Source organism: Microtus pennsylvanicus, chromosome 2, assembly GCF_037038515.1.
Source record: "Microtus pennsylvanicus isolate mMicPen1 chromosome 2, mMicPen1.hap1, whole genome shotgun sequence".
NCBI lineage: Eukaryota > Metazoa > Chordata > Mammalia > Rodentia > Cricetidae > Microtus > Microtus pennsylvanicus.
The window spans coordinates 20,523,555-20,542,272 of NC_134580.1; the positions used below are offsets into that span (position 1 = coordinate 20,523,555).

The following is an 18,718-nucleotide window of genomic DNA, read 5'->3' on the forward strand; positions in this document are numbered from 1 at the left end:
AGTACTGAGTAGGATCTTCCATTCTTCCTTCTCTATCTTCTCAGAAGTAACTATTTCTGGAATTTAAGAATGTGTTTATCACTTTTTCATAATTTCCACTTACATATGTATATCTCTAACAACACCCAGTATCATCATACATCATGTGAGTTGATCAGTTTTATGATTGAACATGACTTTTTATTGAAAATGCAAATAAGTACTACTTAACTGGCAAAGACTTTATCGCAGTCAGAATAAGATTTATTAAGGAAGCGTTCCTCCTGATTCAGGTATAATATTTGCACTACATATCAGCTGAGTGTATTCCATCATTTGTTAACCTGTGGGGATGCTGACAGGTGCTCTTATGAGCATTGCCTATTTACATTTCAGGGCTTTATTGTCCTCCCTCTTCTTGTTCATCTTCACCCGTGAACTGTGTCATTGAATTCCACAGGTTGGGTAGTCCTGATTGTCTGCTAACCTACTTAACCAGCTCCATCTTCACTATCAATTGTCCGCCGGAAATGTGTTTGTCCAAGCCATCACCACCTGTTTTGCTTTGCAGTTTGGCCTTTTTTTGCTATTTCTAACAGTATAGTATCATTTCACCATAGTACCAATAGATTTCCATTTTACGTTTGTATTTGTTTTGTGAATGGATCAGACAGGGACTGAGTTGCCAAGTTACAACTTTAAAACTCACCTATAACTCTTTCCAACTTATAGTCTGCTCAGAACTATTTATTCTGAGATTTTAGCACCTCCATGTTTTCCTCATCATGTCCATATCTTCAGATCCATATCCCTTCTGGTGGGATCTATATAAAAACTAACGGAACACACACTCATTACATCTGGTTTCTATTTCCTGTGTTCTTTCTCTCACAAAAATCTATCATGCTGTTCTCTCAACTTTGAACACCCCATTACCTTCACTATATCACTATATATCACCATCTAACTATATGTCATATAAATTACCTGGATACCCAGGATTTTAACATTCGTCTTTTTAAAAGAACCTCTTTATAAATCAGATATTTTATAATTTTGTCTTATCTCAAGCCACAGCCCCAGTGTCCCACATTCTCATACTATCAATATGTCCACAATGTCCCACATTCTCATAATGTTGCTATATCTAGTGTCCCACATTCTCATAGTATCATTCCGTCTATGCTGTCTGCCTCGTATTCTCGCATCATTGATATTTTCATGATGTCCCACATTCTCATATCATTACTATCCACATGATTTTCCATATTCTCATGACATCAAAATATCCTTGATGTCCCACCTTCTCATAGCATCAATATGTCCATGATGTCACACCTTCTCACAGCATCATTATAGTGGTCATGTCCCAAATTCTGTTACCATCAACATGTTCAGTGTATCCCACATTCTTACATTGCCTGGGCTTCTCATGCTTTCTATGTTGTCTTTGTTCCCTTCAGGTCCATGTAATACTCTTCTCCTCTGGAAAAGTCTTTCCCTATAAGTCCCCTCTTATAAAATTGATGTTTTCAAAGGCAGCAACATTTTAAAGTCCTTCCTGTATCAGAAACTGTGATAAGTGGCATAAGGTGGTCACAACATTTAAATTTCCTGGGGACTCTGTCAAGGAGGAAGCAGTCGAGGCAGTTTCCAAACTTGGTCAGTGCAGTCTTAGTGATTGTGCTGTTGATTTTCTAATCCTCCCAAGCCATGATAAACGCACATCTACCTTCATTGTACATGGTGAAAATCATGTTCAAAAAGTGTGAATGCCTTGCTCAGGGTCATACTGTTAACCTGAGAAAGGCCTGATATAAAATCTGTCAGTACAGTCTGTGTTATTACCATTATGCCAGTTTCTTTAAATATCATTCCTATCAATAAATTATTCCCTAGTGTTTCCATTGATAGGTAGCCATGCTAGTATTTCTGCCGTTATGCCTGAAACACAGTCAAGAAGAATTTCTATGTGGCTAGCAGGTACTTAGCACACAGGGTCAGTGCCTGTGCTCTAGAAGTTTCCTCAGCTTTTAATCTTGATGTGCATCAGGGCAATTATACTCTCTTGTTTTTTGTTTGTTTTTTGGTTGGTTTTTGGTCAAGGTATTTGTGTACTTTATGAACTAACAAGTAACCTCTGCAACATTACTATGCGCATGTTTGGTTTTCTGGCATTAGCACAAACTGTTTTGGCATGTAGAAGTTACACAAATATTTAAAAAAAATCATCAGAGGATGATGACGAAGAATGTTTTTGTAATGTTGATAAAACAGAGAATGTCTTCAATTGCAAGCTGCATACATCCTTCTGTGCAGTCTTTGTCCTTTAACTTAAAAATACTTAATTCTTCCCTCAAATTTTCGTGATATTATTGTTTTTTATTATTTCTGTGTTATTGAAAATATATCATACATTGTTCATAATGACATGAGTCAAGGAGGTTAGTTATATATCTTAACAGATACCACAGGTTTGACAATCTAACGTATGCCTTTGTTTTTCCCCAAATTCAGATTTATTTTACCATCCATTACAGAATCCATTATATATTTTGCAGGCATTATAAGTTCAAAACATTGGAAAGACATTTGGTCTGTGAAGAGATCAAATTTATTTGAAATGACCATCTCTGTTTTCCATCCATCTGAAAAAAAACGTTTGTTTGTTTCTTCCCCAGGAATAGTCAGACTTCTGGGAAAAGTACACTGGGTCTTTCTTACAGCGTTGGGTCTTGCTTTTCCTGGGGGTGCTGTAGTTTGTGTTCTGCAATCACTTTCATTCAGGCTCACGTAACCCTTATGACTTCCTTGGGATTTACTGTCTTCATTGTTTCGGCCACATTATTCTCTTTATTTCTGGTTTCTAATTCTAGGCTCATTCTAGTTCAGCAGTTTGTCATCCCTCACCCATTTCTCTTTCCATTTTCAGAGAGTTGGAGTACATAATTCACAATCTTCATTTTAGATATGTGTCGTGAATGTTCTTATGGAAAAAGACACAGGTTTTCTTCCCATTAATTGTAGAGATGGACCAAACTCATCTTAGCCCCTGGACATACACTATTGAATCATGTCATTTGTATTTATTGAATATTGTATCAATTACTTACAATCTCTATAAGATAGTACTATAATTTCTCATATTAGGTACTTTCCAAACCTGTCAAATTTTTACTTATTTATTTATTTACTTTAAAATTTAAAAGGCTTATTTTTTTAATCTGAATAGGTGTTTATTATATCTGAATGGGTGTTCTGTGTGCATGTGTGTCTGTTTACTATGTGTTTGCCTGGTCCATTCAGAGGCCAGAAGAAGGTACTGGATCCTCCTTACCTATAGTTACAGATGGTATGAACATCAAGGTCTGTTCTAGGAACTAAACCCAAGCTTTCTAGCAGAGCAGTCAGTGCTCTTAAGTGCTGAGCCATGTCTCTATCCCCAACTTTTGCTATTTTAAACAAAATACTCTCTCATGAGAAATTGTGTCTTTTAATAAATTGATATATTAATTTCAAAAATAATCAAGTCCTTTCAATCTTGTATTTGACAGCTAAGATCATCAATCAGAGAGATAAATAAAATATAAGAAAAGACCCACTGTGTAATTTAGTTAAAATTTGTTAGATTGACAGCAATATATAGATATAAAAGTAGGAACTAACCAGGGCAGAAGAAAATAATATGAATACAGAATTTATTATCGCCCAAGTAATTGGGTGATTAGTTTCCCACACTTCCTGGTAGACTGTTCTAGAAAAATGGAGATTTGTTAGGTGCAGATTCTCATAGAAGAAACATGCATTTTCAACTCCTCTCTCTACTGCATCTGGTGCCATCGGTACCTCTACTGCCTTCAAATGCTGGTACCTGCTGTTGGTTTATTAACTCAAGACCGACTTAGTCATGCCTACTCTAAAAGGTGATTGCTCTGCCCAATCTAAAAAGTGGGATGGGAGAATGGTTGTTCCCTTGTAGTGGTTCTTTAGCCCCAAGTTTAGAACGTTTCACTCTGGCCTTATGAGGAACAAAGCACAATAGCATAGAAATATAAATTGCAGGTGTGTTTGTGTGCACTCATAAATATGCATATAAAAAGGATTTGGGAAGATGTGATTTCAGGCTCTCGGTGACTCCAAGAGCATTATGTTCACCCCTTCTGGGTAGAAAATAAGGCAACTAGCTTTAGTCCAGAAGTCTTTGAGTAGATGTGCACTATTTATAGATACACACATTTTCAGATTCACAGGGACCTCCCACTGTCTGATTTCTGCAAATACTATGATGGCATTTTAAAGTGCTAGGACCTGTTTTCTTCTTTGATGAGTATGAGCATAATTAAATAAACGTACATTTTGTTGAACAGCTGGTTTCTTTAAGTCAATGTAAACAATGGTGTGTTCTTTGAAGCTTAAATTCTTAGTGAGATCTCAGAACCACTCACACACCCAAAATAATAGTAATCACGGTCTAGAATATTTAATATGAATAACCTTATTATCCATTATAATTTTTAATAAAAGGAAGCACTTGTTCATTATTGAAATGGCAAGCTAATCATTTTAGAACAATTCTAAGAACAGTGACTGAATGAAACCAGGTAAAAGACTCCTAATTTTTTTTTTTTTGGCACAAATGATTCTTATGTATTTATTTTCTAAATTTTCATTTGTCCTTGTTGACGTCTCTGAAATGATGGAGAAGGAAATAGCTCTATGTCTTATACTGATAATGTGAAATACCCAGCTTAATCCTGCAGTAAGTGTGCCTTTTTGAATAAAAGAGAACAGGTTCTCTAGTTTCTGCCCCACAGAACCCACCTTCGATACTCTGCAGCTTGCAGATGTCATTTCGGCTCTGGGAATGTCTTCCCTGAGAAGCTGCAGCCGGCATGGAGGTTTCAGCCTATGATTTAGGTTGTAATTTTATTTGTGGAAATAAACCAATCAGGGAGCTGCGATTGTCTTAGGGATGAGGTGATCAATAGCCCATTACTGTGTAGAGCCCAGGCTACAGGAAGTGCATTGAAGACTCCAATACATGAATTATGCATGCCCTGCTCATTCTTTAGTCCCCGAGCAGAATGACAGGGTTTGTGAAGTCGCCTCGGAGAGTTTCTTGCATGAAGTGACTGCAGTGAAATGCTTAATATTTTCAGGCATAGAAGCAGCATTGACTCCAGCCAGCCGGGTTTGGGGATGTAAATCCACAGCTCGCAGCTGAGAATGCTTTATTTGAAAGTATTGCTATGTAGGGGGCCAGCTTTGCAGTCTTATAACCTGTTCTTCACAGAAGGTTGGCTGAAGGATGGGAGCGGCTGTGCCTGCCTCTGAGGTCACAGCTTGAAGTCCTTTTAACTTGCCTTCTGCTGCAGAAGAGAGGCAGTGTGTGTCATAACTCTCCCCGAGTCTATTCAAAGGGACAATTTGAAATAGATGTTATACGGAGATCGCAGATGATTCAACACGTCCGGTGAGTCGAAGATTTTTCTCTAGGTTAGGTAATATGCTGAGTTGGGATAATGATGATGCGGTACTGGTGAAAGATTTCCCGTTCAGCCGGCAGGAGTGCCAGGGTTCTCGGTGATTATGTTAATTGGGAGAAGGCATTATTTTACGTATGTGACTGTATGGATGTGAAGCTCTGTGTATTATACTGATAATGTGAGGTTTTTATTTTGCATGTAACGGCTTTTCAAGAATGTACAGGAACTTAGATGTGCGTGCCTTGCTTAGAGGAAAGCTGGCAGACCTGGGAGGGGCAGCCTTGGAGTAAGCTGCTGTATCAGTAAGTGCAAATTGCCTCCTGCTGGAGAAGTTTTGGCAGGGCTGTGGTGGAGCTTCAGCTCAGATTATTACCTTGCTGTCGGCATTTCAAATGGTTCAAAAGGGTGATGGTAACCAAAATACTCCTGGAAGTGAAGGAAACCACAGAAGACTCAGTTATACTCAAAAACTGCCTTAAATTCTTTTTATTTTTTCCTTTTCCTTTTTTAATTTTTAATTTAATTTAATTTTTTAAGCAGATTTAGGTAAAGTGATCAATTTGGAATAGCATGTCCTTGAGGGAGGACGTTGTCAGAAACAGGACAGTTTGAAATTTTCCTACACTGACTTTTCTCCTACTGTCAGGAACATGTTATTCCAAAAGGACCGGATCAATAGATCACTGTAAAAAATTATGTGGAAAATTATAGTTTTGCCCTAGTGTTTTAAAAATTAAGTTTATGGAAATTGTAGAACTCTCTGTATATGAGACTAAGAAAAATTTAAAAAAAATTCAAAAAACTGAACACATAGTACTGTATGACTATATTGGTCAGAGCTATTTGTGAATTAAAGCTGGTTACTAAATAACTGCAGTTCAAAAGTACAAATAAATTTTTGGCACATAAATAAATTCCTCAGCTTGTTTTAAGGTACAAAGGTAACATCAGTAACTATTTAGTGAAGGACTCAAACTATAAAATTCCTTAAGGATACTTTCTCAAGTACATTTACATTATTAGTAAACATATATGCATAGACGCATACTATAACTCTTGATTTAAAATACATTCAGTATGTGTGAAGTATATTTGTTGAGACTAAATTTTAATAATAAGTTTGTTAAATCATCTTTCTGTAACTAATAGTAGAAAAAGCCAACTAGATTTTGTTTTAAAACACAATGGGCATCATTTTCCTGGAAAACAAAGAAATCCCTAACAGTGAGAAGAGGCCAGGAAATCCACTTCCCAAGCATTTCCCAGAGTGCAGGCGTTCTGCCAGCATCTCTCCATCACCTGGGTCTGTCTGCAGCGTGGTGTGGCACAGGTGCTGTCTGATGGCTTCAGTCTGCCGGGCTAATCTGGTTCAGTTACAGGCAGAAGCCCACAGGTGGAGTTCTCCCCAAGGGAAGGGAAACAGAGGGAGAGGGAAGTACCTGTCCATCGAGGTCTCTCGATGCTGAGTCACAGTGTTCAGTTCTTAAATGCCTTCTGCCTGAATGGCCCTTAAAATTCAAACGAAAATGAAAAAGGAAGAAGGAGGGGGCAGAAATTTAGTGATGCTATTGCCCAAGGGTGTGTAGTAAATTCTGAGTGGTGAGAGCAATGGAAGTACTATGTGCTGCCTACGGCTGAAGGAAAATTAAAATAAATACAGTAGAATACAATATGTTGGTGGTCACAGAAAAGGAAGTTTCTAGGTCATGAGAGGGAGATGTGAGGTAATGTGGGTTCAGTGCCCACCTATAACAATAGTTAGGACTAATTTCTGTGGATGACCACTTGGGAGAAACCAACAAATTCATGAGAATTTTTCATCTCAACCTTGAGATAAATGAATTCAGCTGGTGATTTTAGTGGCAAGGTAATAATCCTAGTAGGTATGGTTGGAAAGGGGAGACCGAAGAACACGATGAAGTACAAACGAGGGGAGGAAATGGAATGAGGAATGGAGTAGCCAATAATAAAATACAAAGTTTGAAAGGAAATTCTGAATATGGTTCATTAAGGCTTCATAGCTCATTTAAAAGTTGTTAGTAATTTAGAGTAAGAAATCAGGTGGCATGAATATCTATCTCAAGGTGATAGATTTGTAAGTTTTCCAATACAGAATAAGTATGGTATAGATATGAAATAGACCGTTTGGAAAAAGTCTAAGTAGAGGACTGTGTTCTCTCCTCCACCTTCCAACCAGACTCTAAGCATCTGTAAGGCAAGTAAGAGGTGCTCTTTTCTTACAGTATCTATGGGAATAACAGGTTGGCTTATCTCCCTCATTCTCCATCTGTTCTTATCAATTAACCATTCTTAGAACAAATGAAAAACATTTCCTAAGTATGATGCAAAATTGCACACCTGTATAAGTAATTCAGCTAAGAATCTGGGTAATGGTGGTGCAAGCCTTTAATCCCAGCACTCAGGAGAGGCAGGCAGATCTCTGTGAGTTTGAGGCCAGCCTGATCTACATGAGCTAGTTCCAGGACAGGCTCCTAAGCTACAAAGAAACCCTGTCTCAAAAAAACAAACAACAACAACAACAAATCAGCTAATGTTGTAGGAGGCCGCTTGTCCATTCCTGGCCACCCAGACTTCCAAAATAATCACCCAGAAACTATATTATTTGCAATACTGTTTGGTCAACAGCTTAAACATATTTCCGGATAGCTCATATCTTATATTAACCCATTTCTATTATTTTATATTTTACCATGAAGCTCATAGCCTATTGGCAAGGTTCTAGGTGGCAGCTCATGTCTTTCCCCTATGGTGGCTCCATGGCATCTCTCCAACTCTGCCTTCTTTCTCCCAGCATTTAGTTTAGTTTTCCACACCTACCTGTACTCTACCCTATCACAGGCCAAGCCAGATTCTTTATTCATTAACCAATAAAAGCAACACATATACAGAAGGACTTCCCACACCAAGCTAAGATTGTGGGCATTGTATATCACTTGTGGAAGATTAAAGGATATAAAAATCAGTATAAGAAAATGAATATTGTTCCTATTTTTACAACATTAACACATATACAAATTAATTGTACAATAGCTTAGATTAGCATGGTAAGGGAGCTCCCTATAGGGAATTTTGTGGACTGTCCTGAGATCAATCCTACTAAAAGCCACAGAGTTTTCTATATATGAAGTGATAACAAAGATTAGAATGGAGAGACTTCATCCCCTTTGATCTCCCATTGTAAAAATGGTAAAAGTAGCCCCTCCTAAAAATTTTTCCTTCAATACTATATGAAATATTTTTTATATACACTCCTTTTTAAGATTTGCTTTTTATTATATTTTAATTATGTGTAACTTTGCATATGGCATGTGTATGTGCTCCAGGAGACCAGAGATAAGCATTGACTAACCTGGAGCTGGTGTTAGTTATAGATGATTGTGAACCATCTTGAATGCCAACAACTAAATTTGCTTCCTAGAGAACAGCACCAAGGGCTCTTAACTGTGAAGTCATCTCTCTAGCCCCCAGAAATGCTCCTTAAGATTTACTGAAGTGTATGGTGATGTCTGCCTGAAACTCTCTGAATTTCACACTACATAGACCCAGTCTCACATAAAAAAAGATAAACCCTATAAACAAACAGACATAAAAGAGCTGACTGAGGTTTACGTCCTTACAAGACCAGCTTGATGTTTATTTCACCAACTGACCCCCCCTCACTTCATTTTTGTAATTTCTTAATACCTTTTCTCTCAACAGGCAACTTAGTGCGATAAGTACTTAATTAGGATCTAATGTGTTCTCTGACTCTGTATATGCAAAAGAAGATGATGGGCTTGAACTTCAATGGAATAAAAAAATAAAAACAAAGGGTGGAAGTACTATATTCTATCAGCCAAAGTATTCATCAAAAATCATAGAAGAAATGAAGACCTGTATTCCTAATTTAAGAGTGGATTCTGGTAATAGAATATTCATTAGAAGTATTGCTGAAAAGGTTCAAAGTGTCTATTCTGAAGTGAACCCTGAAAGAGAGGGAGGGGATGGTAGACTTGAGAAGAACAATAGGGCCGGTTAGTAAACTTTCCTGCCAGAATAATGTGTAAAACGTTGACTTTTTGTATACTTAGCACTCACGGACTTTGATAATCTCACTGAAGACATTTGCAGCCAAAGAATCTTCTGACCCACGCCACATACTCTGGACATTTGTTTTTAATGGTTGTCTGTCATTTGTTCTCTGGGTTCTGATTATTTTACTCTGCTGACCTGGAAGGGACTGTCCTTAATACAGTGAACAAGTTGCTGGAGTTACTACACCACTTGAATGCATCTCTCAAGTACTCACTGGCTCTTTATCCTGGCTCTTTATCCTGGCTCGTTCTCTTGGTCAACAATCACTTGCTGCCATGACCGGGGAGAAAAGCAGAAGGTAGCTAGTTTCTGTATTCTTGAGGCCAGTGAAACCAAACTAGCTTATCTTAAGTTCTTCCCCTGACCTCTTCCCTTGGAAGCTATGCATCCCCTCACTTGCTCTGCTTTGTGATCAACATCTGTGTATCTGTGTAAACCTTCCGAGTGCCAGGTGCTCTTTTTCTCTTAGTCTCTGAGAGGATAACAAGAAGACTTTTCAATGACCAATGAGTGTCATCTCATTTACACAAGTTCTATCGTTATCAAACCTCAATAATAAAGCCTATCAAAAGCAACGTGAAAACATCATCTTCGTGTAATACAAATTAGCATAATCAGAGAAGTATACCTCCAGAACGATAAGTATTTACCAAAATGTCCTTTAATCAAACTATTGTTTTAAACGTAAAGATAAATCTTGTGTTTCCTATAAGCACAACCTGAGGGAGTCTCAGTGTTGTAGTCAATAGAGGGAAAATAATGTTGAATAGCAAAGTATAGAATTCTCAATGTTTTCCTGTGACCTTAATTTCTGTTCTATGTTCATCTACCACGTAAAAACCAATCTCCACTTGCTAAGTAAGATGCCAACACTGAAGGAAGAGGTATTCCTTGTGCAATGTAAGTATCAAAATCTTGAAACTACAATTATCACATACTAGCATTGTTTACATAATGTCTTTGATATCTAATAGGCAACTCTAGCACATATGCCAATTCAAACAGAATTCTGCAACATTAAACTTAGAGAGTTGAGTTGGGTTAAACTGCTGTGAAGATTCAGTATTCAAGAAAAGTTGACTCTATTCACGGAATGCAAAATTCTGGACATGAACCATGTGCAATTAACAGATTGGACCACACAGAAATTAGGGCTCCAGGGAACACTACCAAAATCATTAGCCCTGATGAAGGACAGTCACTCTATTATTCACGACATGGTTACTAAGAATGTTGGTTATAGCCAATAACTTTAAGATGTAGAAGAAATCAAATGCTAAGTGCGTGTTTATCTCTAAGGGACGGAGTAGTAAGCTGTTATTGTGATTGTACTAGTCCTTTCAGAAAAGAACGTTTGCTAAACTTATGTGTAAAATTTGCCATGGTTTCAGTTCGGAGTAGGTTGCAGAGATGTTCCTTGTGCAGATGGAAGGACAGCAAGGTAGGTGGCTGGGATGGAAGCTGGAGGTGGAGTTGTGCTGGAAAGAACATGGCAATTTTCAACAGATGGGGAATGATATATCAGTTGGCAAAAAAAAGGTGTGATGGAGAACAGGAGAAGCTACTGAAGACATGGGTGGGGAGGCAGCAGGAGTGGGCTAAATGGACCATTAAGAAAAAAAAATGCATCAATTTGAAGGCAGCAAAGTTCCAGAACAAATAGGTAAAAATCAAATAAAACCACTCCAAAATTCCCCCTCTGCTTGAGCTTGGGAAAATAATATATTTTTAGAATTATCTTTATTATGATCTTGAGAAATACTTTAAATGAACACAGATCTTATAGAGAAGGACTTCTATATGAGTTTTATTGAAAACTTCTGAGATTCTTACCATAGAGAATATTTATTATATAAAATTATCACATATATAAAATGAATTTCATTTTTTAGTTTGGCGTTTTCTGAAGAATGATTTTTGTTGGCCTTTTTTATGTAATACAAGGGCCTGATTGGAAAATAACGTTATAATAAACTATCCCTAAGGATGAGAAGTTTGACTACTTTCAAGAAGAGACCATAAGAGAAAGTGTGAGCACGGCATCATCCCTACAAAATGCCTTGCTCTCTTTAATACAAGTGATCATAGCTATGTGTGCACTAACAGAAAGAAAGGGAGTATGTTATTTGTCCTGTTTCTGCCTTCAGTCTCACCTCCCCACGCTATCCCCATTATGGTTAGGAAATATTCTCACTTGCAAGTACTTTGACAGGTAAGTAACACAGCCAAGCTTTTTCTATTGACAGATGTCACTAAAGATTAATATAAAAATATCCCCTTCAGTAAAATTTGTAGAAGAGGCTTGGCTTAGCACAGCCATTATAACTGACCTATAAATACCTGCATGGATTCTAAGTTGAAAAGATGCCCCCACTGTCCATCTCCATGAATCCAGCATGGACATTCTTTCATATAAAAGCTGGAGCAAATGTCTTAAGCTAAGGAACCCTTTATGGAAAACTACACAGGTGCCTGGCATGATGACAGACCTTGAGGTAAAATAATGAGCTTAATTAATTATATGTGTCTGGCCCATTCACATTAATAGGTTATTGATTCTCCTAAAATATATATTACTGTTAAGAATACCTTTTTAAATGACTGTTCTTTTGGAAGCTTTTGGAGACCTTCTTTTCAACTTCCTAACACCCAGGTCAAGTGTTGCTAACCAAGGAAGTCTAGTAACTAGGAAAATCTACTAATGAGGGCAGTCTACTAACTAGTCTACTAAGCAAGGAAATCTATCTACAATGGGAAACATAAGAGTCATCACTTCTGCCTTGTTTGTCATTGAGTGCCCATTGTCTTGTGTAGCACCTATGGGCATGACAGGCACAATAGATCCTATCAACTCTTCCTGTTGCAGTGAATTCTCAGATAATATTTACTTAACTCACACTGCCAATTCACTAGACTTTAAGCGGTCTATTATGTTGTCAAATGTGTGATGAATCTTGTAATAGTGGAATGTTTTTTAAGATTTATTTATCTATTATGTATACAGTGTTCTAGCTGTCTGTATGCTTGCAGGCCAGAAGAGGGTACCAGACCTCCTTACAGATGGCTGTGAGTGAGCCACCATGTGGTTGCTGGGAATTGAACTCAGGACCTCTGGAAGAGCAGTGGAATGCTTTTCAGTGACAAACATCTTATCTCAAAGAGTGTCCAAACAATGTATTGGAATGATGTAGTGTCACATGGCTGAGGGTTATATAAGCACAGGTGGAGAAACATCTGGGATATAGCTAGAGTCCACCTGAAAGTGTGACCCCGCCACTGGTGCCAGTTTCCCTGAGAATGCGCTTCAGCCTCTCTGGAGACCCAATCTCATGGTGCTTCAACATCCTCATACCTTTTCCCACCAGTAATTAGTGTTTACAAAGTTATTTTCTAAAGGAAAATTGGTTCTGTAAATGTCCTAGCTTTGGTCACTGGAAAGAATATGGACGTTGTTGATATATCAATTTGAAAATTTTAATGTAAAAACATTGACCTTAAAACCTAAAAAGATATTCTGTACATCCAGAGTACTGTAGGTATGTTAAAAGAGAAATTATGCCTCATGTATGATTAATGAATGTTAGAGATTGTAATGGCTAATCTTGGTTATCAACTAATCTACAATCAGATGAGGGTGCCTGTGGGGGAGTTTCTTGATTGGATCATTTGAGGTGGGTAGACTAGCCCTAAATCTGAGCCTCATATTTTCATGGAAGCCCAAATAAAGGGATATAGAAGAAGGAATCATTGGTTTTTGCCTTCTTGCTGTCATTTTGAGTGTAAAGCTCATTCATCTACCCAGTTGATGGTACGTTCCTTTTTTGGAATTTGAACACAGATGAAGATAAATTGAGACATCCAGCCTTGTCGACGGAACAGCTACCAGATTCTTGGCCTTTCTTTTGAAATCCAACCATAGTTGTACTAACCAGACTATAGCCTAGGCCACTCTAATATTCCTTTGGTGGACACACACACACATGCACATACATATATATATACACACACATGCACACACACACACACACACAAACACACATGCTTGATTTCACTCACACAGTTTGTTTATATACGTGTGTGTGTGTGTGTGTGTGTATGAGTTCTATTCCTTTAAAGAACTATGGCTAACACAGAAATAAGAGTTATAAGATATTATTATTAGTCACCATGTTTTCATGTCATATTAGAATAACATCATTCTCCTACTTCTTGGTTTCTTACATTTATGCATTGCCTGTGTGTTTTCAAATGTTGCTAAATATTTTCTATGATCACGCTGGTCCTAAAGTCTTCTTCACTCACACAATGGACTAAGAATAGTTATACTTAAATAGACAACAATTAAGGGAGTAGAAATAATATTGGTACCTATGATACTGAATATGATCCTTGTTGTGTCCTCATTCTTAAAGGACAAATTGTAAGATATAAAATGATCACAAGTAAACAGACCACAAGATACACAGAGATTTAGATCAAAAATGGGTCTGACTTGGTCTAGGTTTGAATGGCCTGAGACTGTGTTTTGTGATAAAGTCTGGGATTGGCATTCAGGATACCAAAGTAAGAGAACAATCTGAGTTTCTTAGAGATATTAGACCTGCTTGGGCCACATAGATAGACTACCAAAAAAGAATAAAAAGGAAATATTTTAACATTTATTGAAAAATTCAATACATGGAGAGTCTCTGAGAAGAGTAGAGCTAAACAGAACTAATAAACATTTTAAGAAAAGTAATATTTTCTCTGTGCCAGCATGCTCAAGCTAACAGAAAAAAGCATGGCTCGATATTTGCCTAGATATATTTGGATGAGACCTTTATAGGAGAGCATCAATGCCAAATAGTGTTATTTTTAATTGAGCCATCTTTTAACCATTTTGTTGGGATAAAGTTCTTTGGCATAATAATTGTTTTGAAGTTTCCAAATTAAAGAAAGCCTTTCTAATCTTCTTGTAATTTTTGTTATGTTCTATACTTCTGTAATGTCTAGCTCTCATATGTAAATAATATAAATATCCTTAGGAAAAATCCCCATTTACTTTCAGTTGGACTGAAATGGCTGATTCTTGCAATGATAAAAAGCTATTTCTGATTCTTCCAAAGTCAAACAATGAAGACTCCACCACTTTAGTCTTCAGTGCAGATAAAATGATTTGGCATTTCTGATGTTTGGCCTCCTTGTTTAATGACCAAACATCTAGGTATTTGTACTGATGCAAATAGAAGCACAAGATTATAAATATTTGAAAATACAATAATAAAAATTCCAGGGTCTCATGATGTAGCCTGCCTAGCCTGGACTCACTACTTAGGCAAGCCGGCCTCAAATTAACAGAGAATCTCCTGCCTCTGCTTCTGATATAGTTGGATTAAAGGCATGTTCCACCATGTCCAGTCTTTAATTCAGTTTTGAGGTTCTTCATGTAGGTGTGTTCTTATTTTAAGGGAAACGCTATTAAGTGACTTACCTTTGCTCCTTAAAATTACCTATTTCAAGAAAATCTTAAGAGACGTCAATGAAGGAAAATCATTCCTCCATGACTGACCCCTGAAGACTGCTTAGATCTCAACCTCAGACAGGTAATATTGGGAGAATTATATCTGAACATTGACAGGGATGTGGGGGTCTACTGAGATACCTCATTTTGATCATTTTAACTTTGGGGTTCTTAATGCCATGCTTTAGATATGAATACCATTTGGCATTTTGAAGTTTGAAATATTGTTTGTCAAGGATTGAATGAACTCAGTGCTGGCAGCTTTTCCACGTCTCATTGTTTGGAACAGGGACAATATAACGTTTAGGTTCTAGGTCATGAAATGGGAACATTGCTGCTGGCATTCTGTTGGATGTGTACTTAATAAGCAGTGTTTAGCCTAGATGAGTGAGCCTAATAGTGATGGAAATTGGGATCCACCCATGGACAGGTTGCTCCAATTCTGTCATACACACTTTCGTCTTTCCTTTACTGTTCTTTGGGTTGCTTAGCTGGCTGCAATGAAGGACACTTTTCTTACTCTTTGATTCCTGAGGAAAGAGAGTCAGAGATGCCTATTTCGTAGTTTGGCCCATTGTGCTTATTCTTCTTGGTCTGCGCAACCTGGGACTCTTCACAATCCATGCTGTGCAAGTAACTCCCAAGTCTTCCTTTAAAATCAAAACTCTTGATATTTTTATTATCAAAAAGCATTTATGAGAATATCAAGAACCTCGTGTATGGTCTTTCTAGTAGTCTCAACCACAAATGGCACATTTCTCCCATCATTTTTCCACCCCTTACTCCAGCCCCTCCTATGCCATCCTGAAATTCCCATGACTTCTTTTTCTTTAATTATCAGTGATATCTGTATGTTTGAATAAAAACATAAATACAGCATGCTTAGATGAAGGGTTATTGGAAATGCCTGATGAGAGATAGAAGAATATTATAACTGGTTATCCAATGTCAAGCATTAGTCCTGAACACAAATGTGTATATTTCCATCATTTTAATAATTTCAATACTAAAACACCTCTAAAATGATCCTCACGTTTTTAACAAGATCAGAAATTACTGAGTGTCTCAAAACTGAAAAAACAAACTTTTTATAGTCCCTCTTGTTGCCTAGGAACTTATTGCATGCTTGAATTTTTTTATTCCTACCTTTGAGGTTAAAAAAAAAAAACACTTCTCTGCTCCTGTAGAGAAGCCTTATATAGAACTCTCTCTTTGTTTCTATTTTTACAATTCCCAAAGCACTGATAATCTTTCATTAATTTTCATACCCTTATAAATCTATTTTTAATCACTTGGTTTCCTGCAGGAAGATATTTTTCATTGTAGTTTTCTTTCCTAAAAAAATCAAGATTAGCCTATTAAATTTTCAGTGTCTCACTACAATGCAGTTTTCCACAATGACTTATCAAATACATTTTCTCCACTATGTTGACATACACACCACTTGTCTTCAACTTAGTTATATTCTCTAACAACTTACAATTCTTACTTTTTATATGGGATGGGAAACATATAAGATATTGAGTTTTAGAATTTTAGAATTTAGAATCTAAATTTTCTTCACCTGAACTAAATATCTTTTGCTACTTAGACAGTTATGAATTGGCCAATACAATCAAGGGGTAAAAAAATTAAATTTCAGCAGCAATTGGCCCTAGAACTGAGAGGGAAAATAGAAATAGACTTCTAAAAAATTTTGTTCTAAGAATTATGATGGATGAGCCTTCAGAACTCAAATTTAGGTTTGAAGAATGAGTTTATTTGTGAAACCAGAATGTTGAACAGGAAACTGAAGATAGTTTCTTGCTGAATGGACCCAGCCAAGGTACCAAATGTTCCTTGAAGACTCAATTAAGAATTCAAGATAAGGTAGAGGTGACCTGTGATGTGGAAGCCAGTTCAACAATGAAACAGGCATCCCATGAGTTTAAAACCTTGCTCTGGTCTCATTTCATTTACTCTACATTTATTTACTGAAAATCCACTAGGTGTGAGACTTTGTGCTGGAGCTAAAGTCTAATGAACTCGCTAAAGGCCAATAAAATAATCCAGCCCCCTCCAGTTTTTTCAATACAACGAGGGTGTACTTCAAAAGTTAGGCAAGCAAATAGGTAATGACCATAAAGAACTTTTGTTTGGTGATAGCAAGAGTCACCACTCCTTTTCAGCTTTCTACACTCCCCCTCCCATCTCTAATATGGCAGGAATATCTCCTAACACCAGCAGTAAGAGCTAGCAGTGGCGTGGACTCGGGACTTTCCCTCCAAAATCACTACATGACTGTGACAAGTTACACCACAGCACAACTCCAGGGAAGGAATTGGTGGGTTTGCCCCGGGTTTCGTAAGTTTTAGTACATCTCAGCTGCAAGCCTGTGGCACAGTGTGATAGGGTCGAGGAACTAGCATCAAGATGGCTAGGAGTCAGAGAGAGTACCTGTACTCCAGGCTTTCTTTTTTCCCTCTTTCTTTTCTGTCCCAAAGTTGACCATGATGGGTGGTCCCTCTGTCCTTCAGCAATCCTTTTAAAGATGCACCTAGCAGAGGACTTTAGTGATTGTGTACTTCTCAACCTGAGTAGACAGATGAGCCGTCAACCTCCAAAAAAAAATTCTAAAATTATACTTCCTCTCACATACGTAAGAACTGACATAAATATTCATCATAGATTTAAAATGGTTGCAAAAATGTATTTTTCAACATATTGTACATTTTGACATTTTAAAATAAATCTGTTGTCTGACTTAAATATACCAGTTAGAGTATGAGTAATGATTTGATACTTCTTTTTAATTTATTTAAAATATTGGAAATTGCTCTTGTAGAACTTCATAAATTTTACAAAATTTTCTTTTGTTGCATGGAAATTTGTACTGTCTCTTTCTTAAAAAAATACTTTATTGTCCCATTGTGTTCTCTGGTTAACAAATTCTGAGCATTTAAATTTTTAATAGTCATGCATCTTATGAGATGGTTTTCCAATAAAAATTTTATTAGTATACAACTGAGTAAAACTATACAACCTCATTCCAAGTTCTGGAAAATGGTTAGTGACAAAGGAAGAATAACTTCATAGGCGCTGCATTGCTTATGTGGTTTTGGGACTTATGAAATTGTAATTAATTCCTCTGTCTTTTAAAGAACCTTAGTCATTGCCAAAGTGAGGTATGGTTTGTTGTTTATTTTGTTTTGAGTTTTCATTTTAGTTTATTAACTAGTTCAGGTGGAAAAGAGTCAAATATAGCATTTATTTGAACTCCTGATGATATGGAAAAATCATATTCACCTCGATAACTTTCTAATTGATTAGGTTGAGTGAAAAGAAGTAAAAATGGCCTGTCCTACACTAAATAACTTCTTAGATGCTCATTTATTTCTTCAATAGTAGTAGCAACCTTTCTCAACATTGTATCAACTGTCTTTCTGGTTGGTGCCCCTGGAGTTTCCATGCTCTGTCATTCTGCTTGAGATTACAGAGTCCTCTTTTGAGAATTCTCTTTTTAGGTCTGTACCCCATTTTTAAAATTGGATTATTTGATATATTGATCTCTAGTTTCTTGAGTTCTTTGTATAATTTGGAGATCAGCCCTTTGTCAGATGTGGGGTTGGTGAAGATGTTTTTCCATTCTGTAGGCAGCTGTTTTGTCTTTTTGACCATG

The 18,718-nt window shown here is 37.0% G+C and overlaps 1 protein-coding gene across 4 annotated transcripts in view; it reads left to right on the top strand.

Annotated features, from left to right (window-relative positions):
* Nucleotides 1–18,718, top strand: part of Cntn1 (contactin 1) — a 275,291-nt gene that overhangs the window by 100,659 nt on the left and 155,914 nt on the right. The window contains exon 1 of one of the 4 annotated variants that reach the window (XM_075960411.1): nucleotides 4,829–5,452. The exons of 2 other annotated variants lie outside the window; for them this stretch is intronic. The gene's annotated coding sequence lies outside the window, so the exon portion shown is untranslated. Of the gene's footprint in view, nucleotides 1–4,828; nucleotides 5,453–18,718 lie in introns of those variants that run through there. One more of the 4 variants, XM_075960413.1, reaches the window with a different exon arrangement.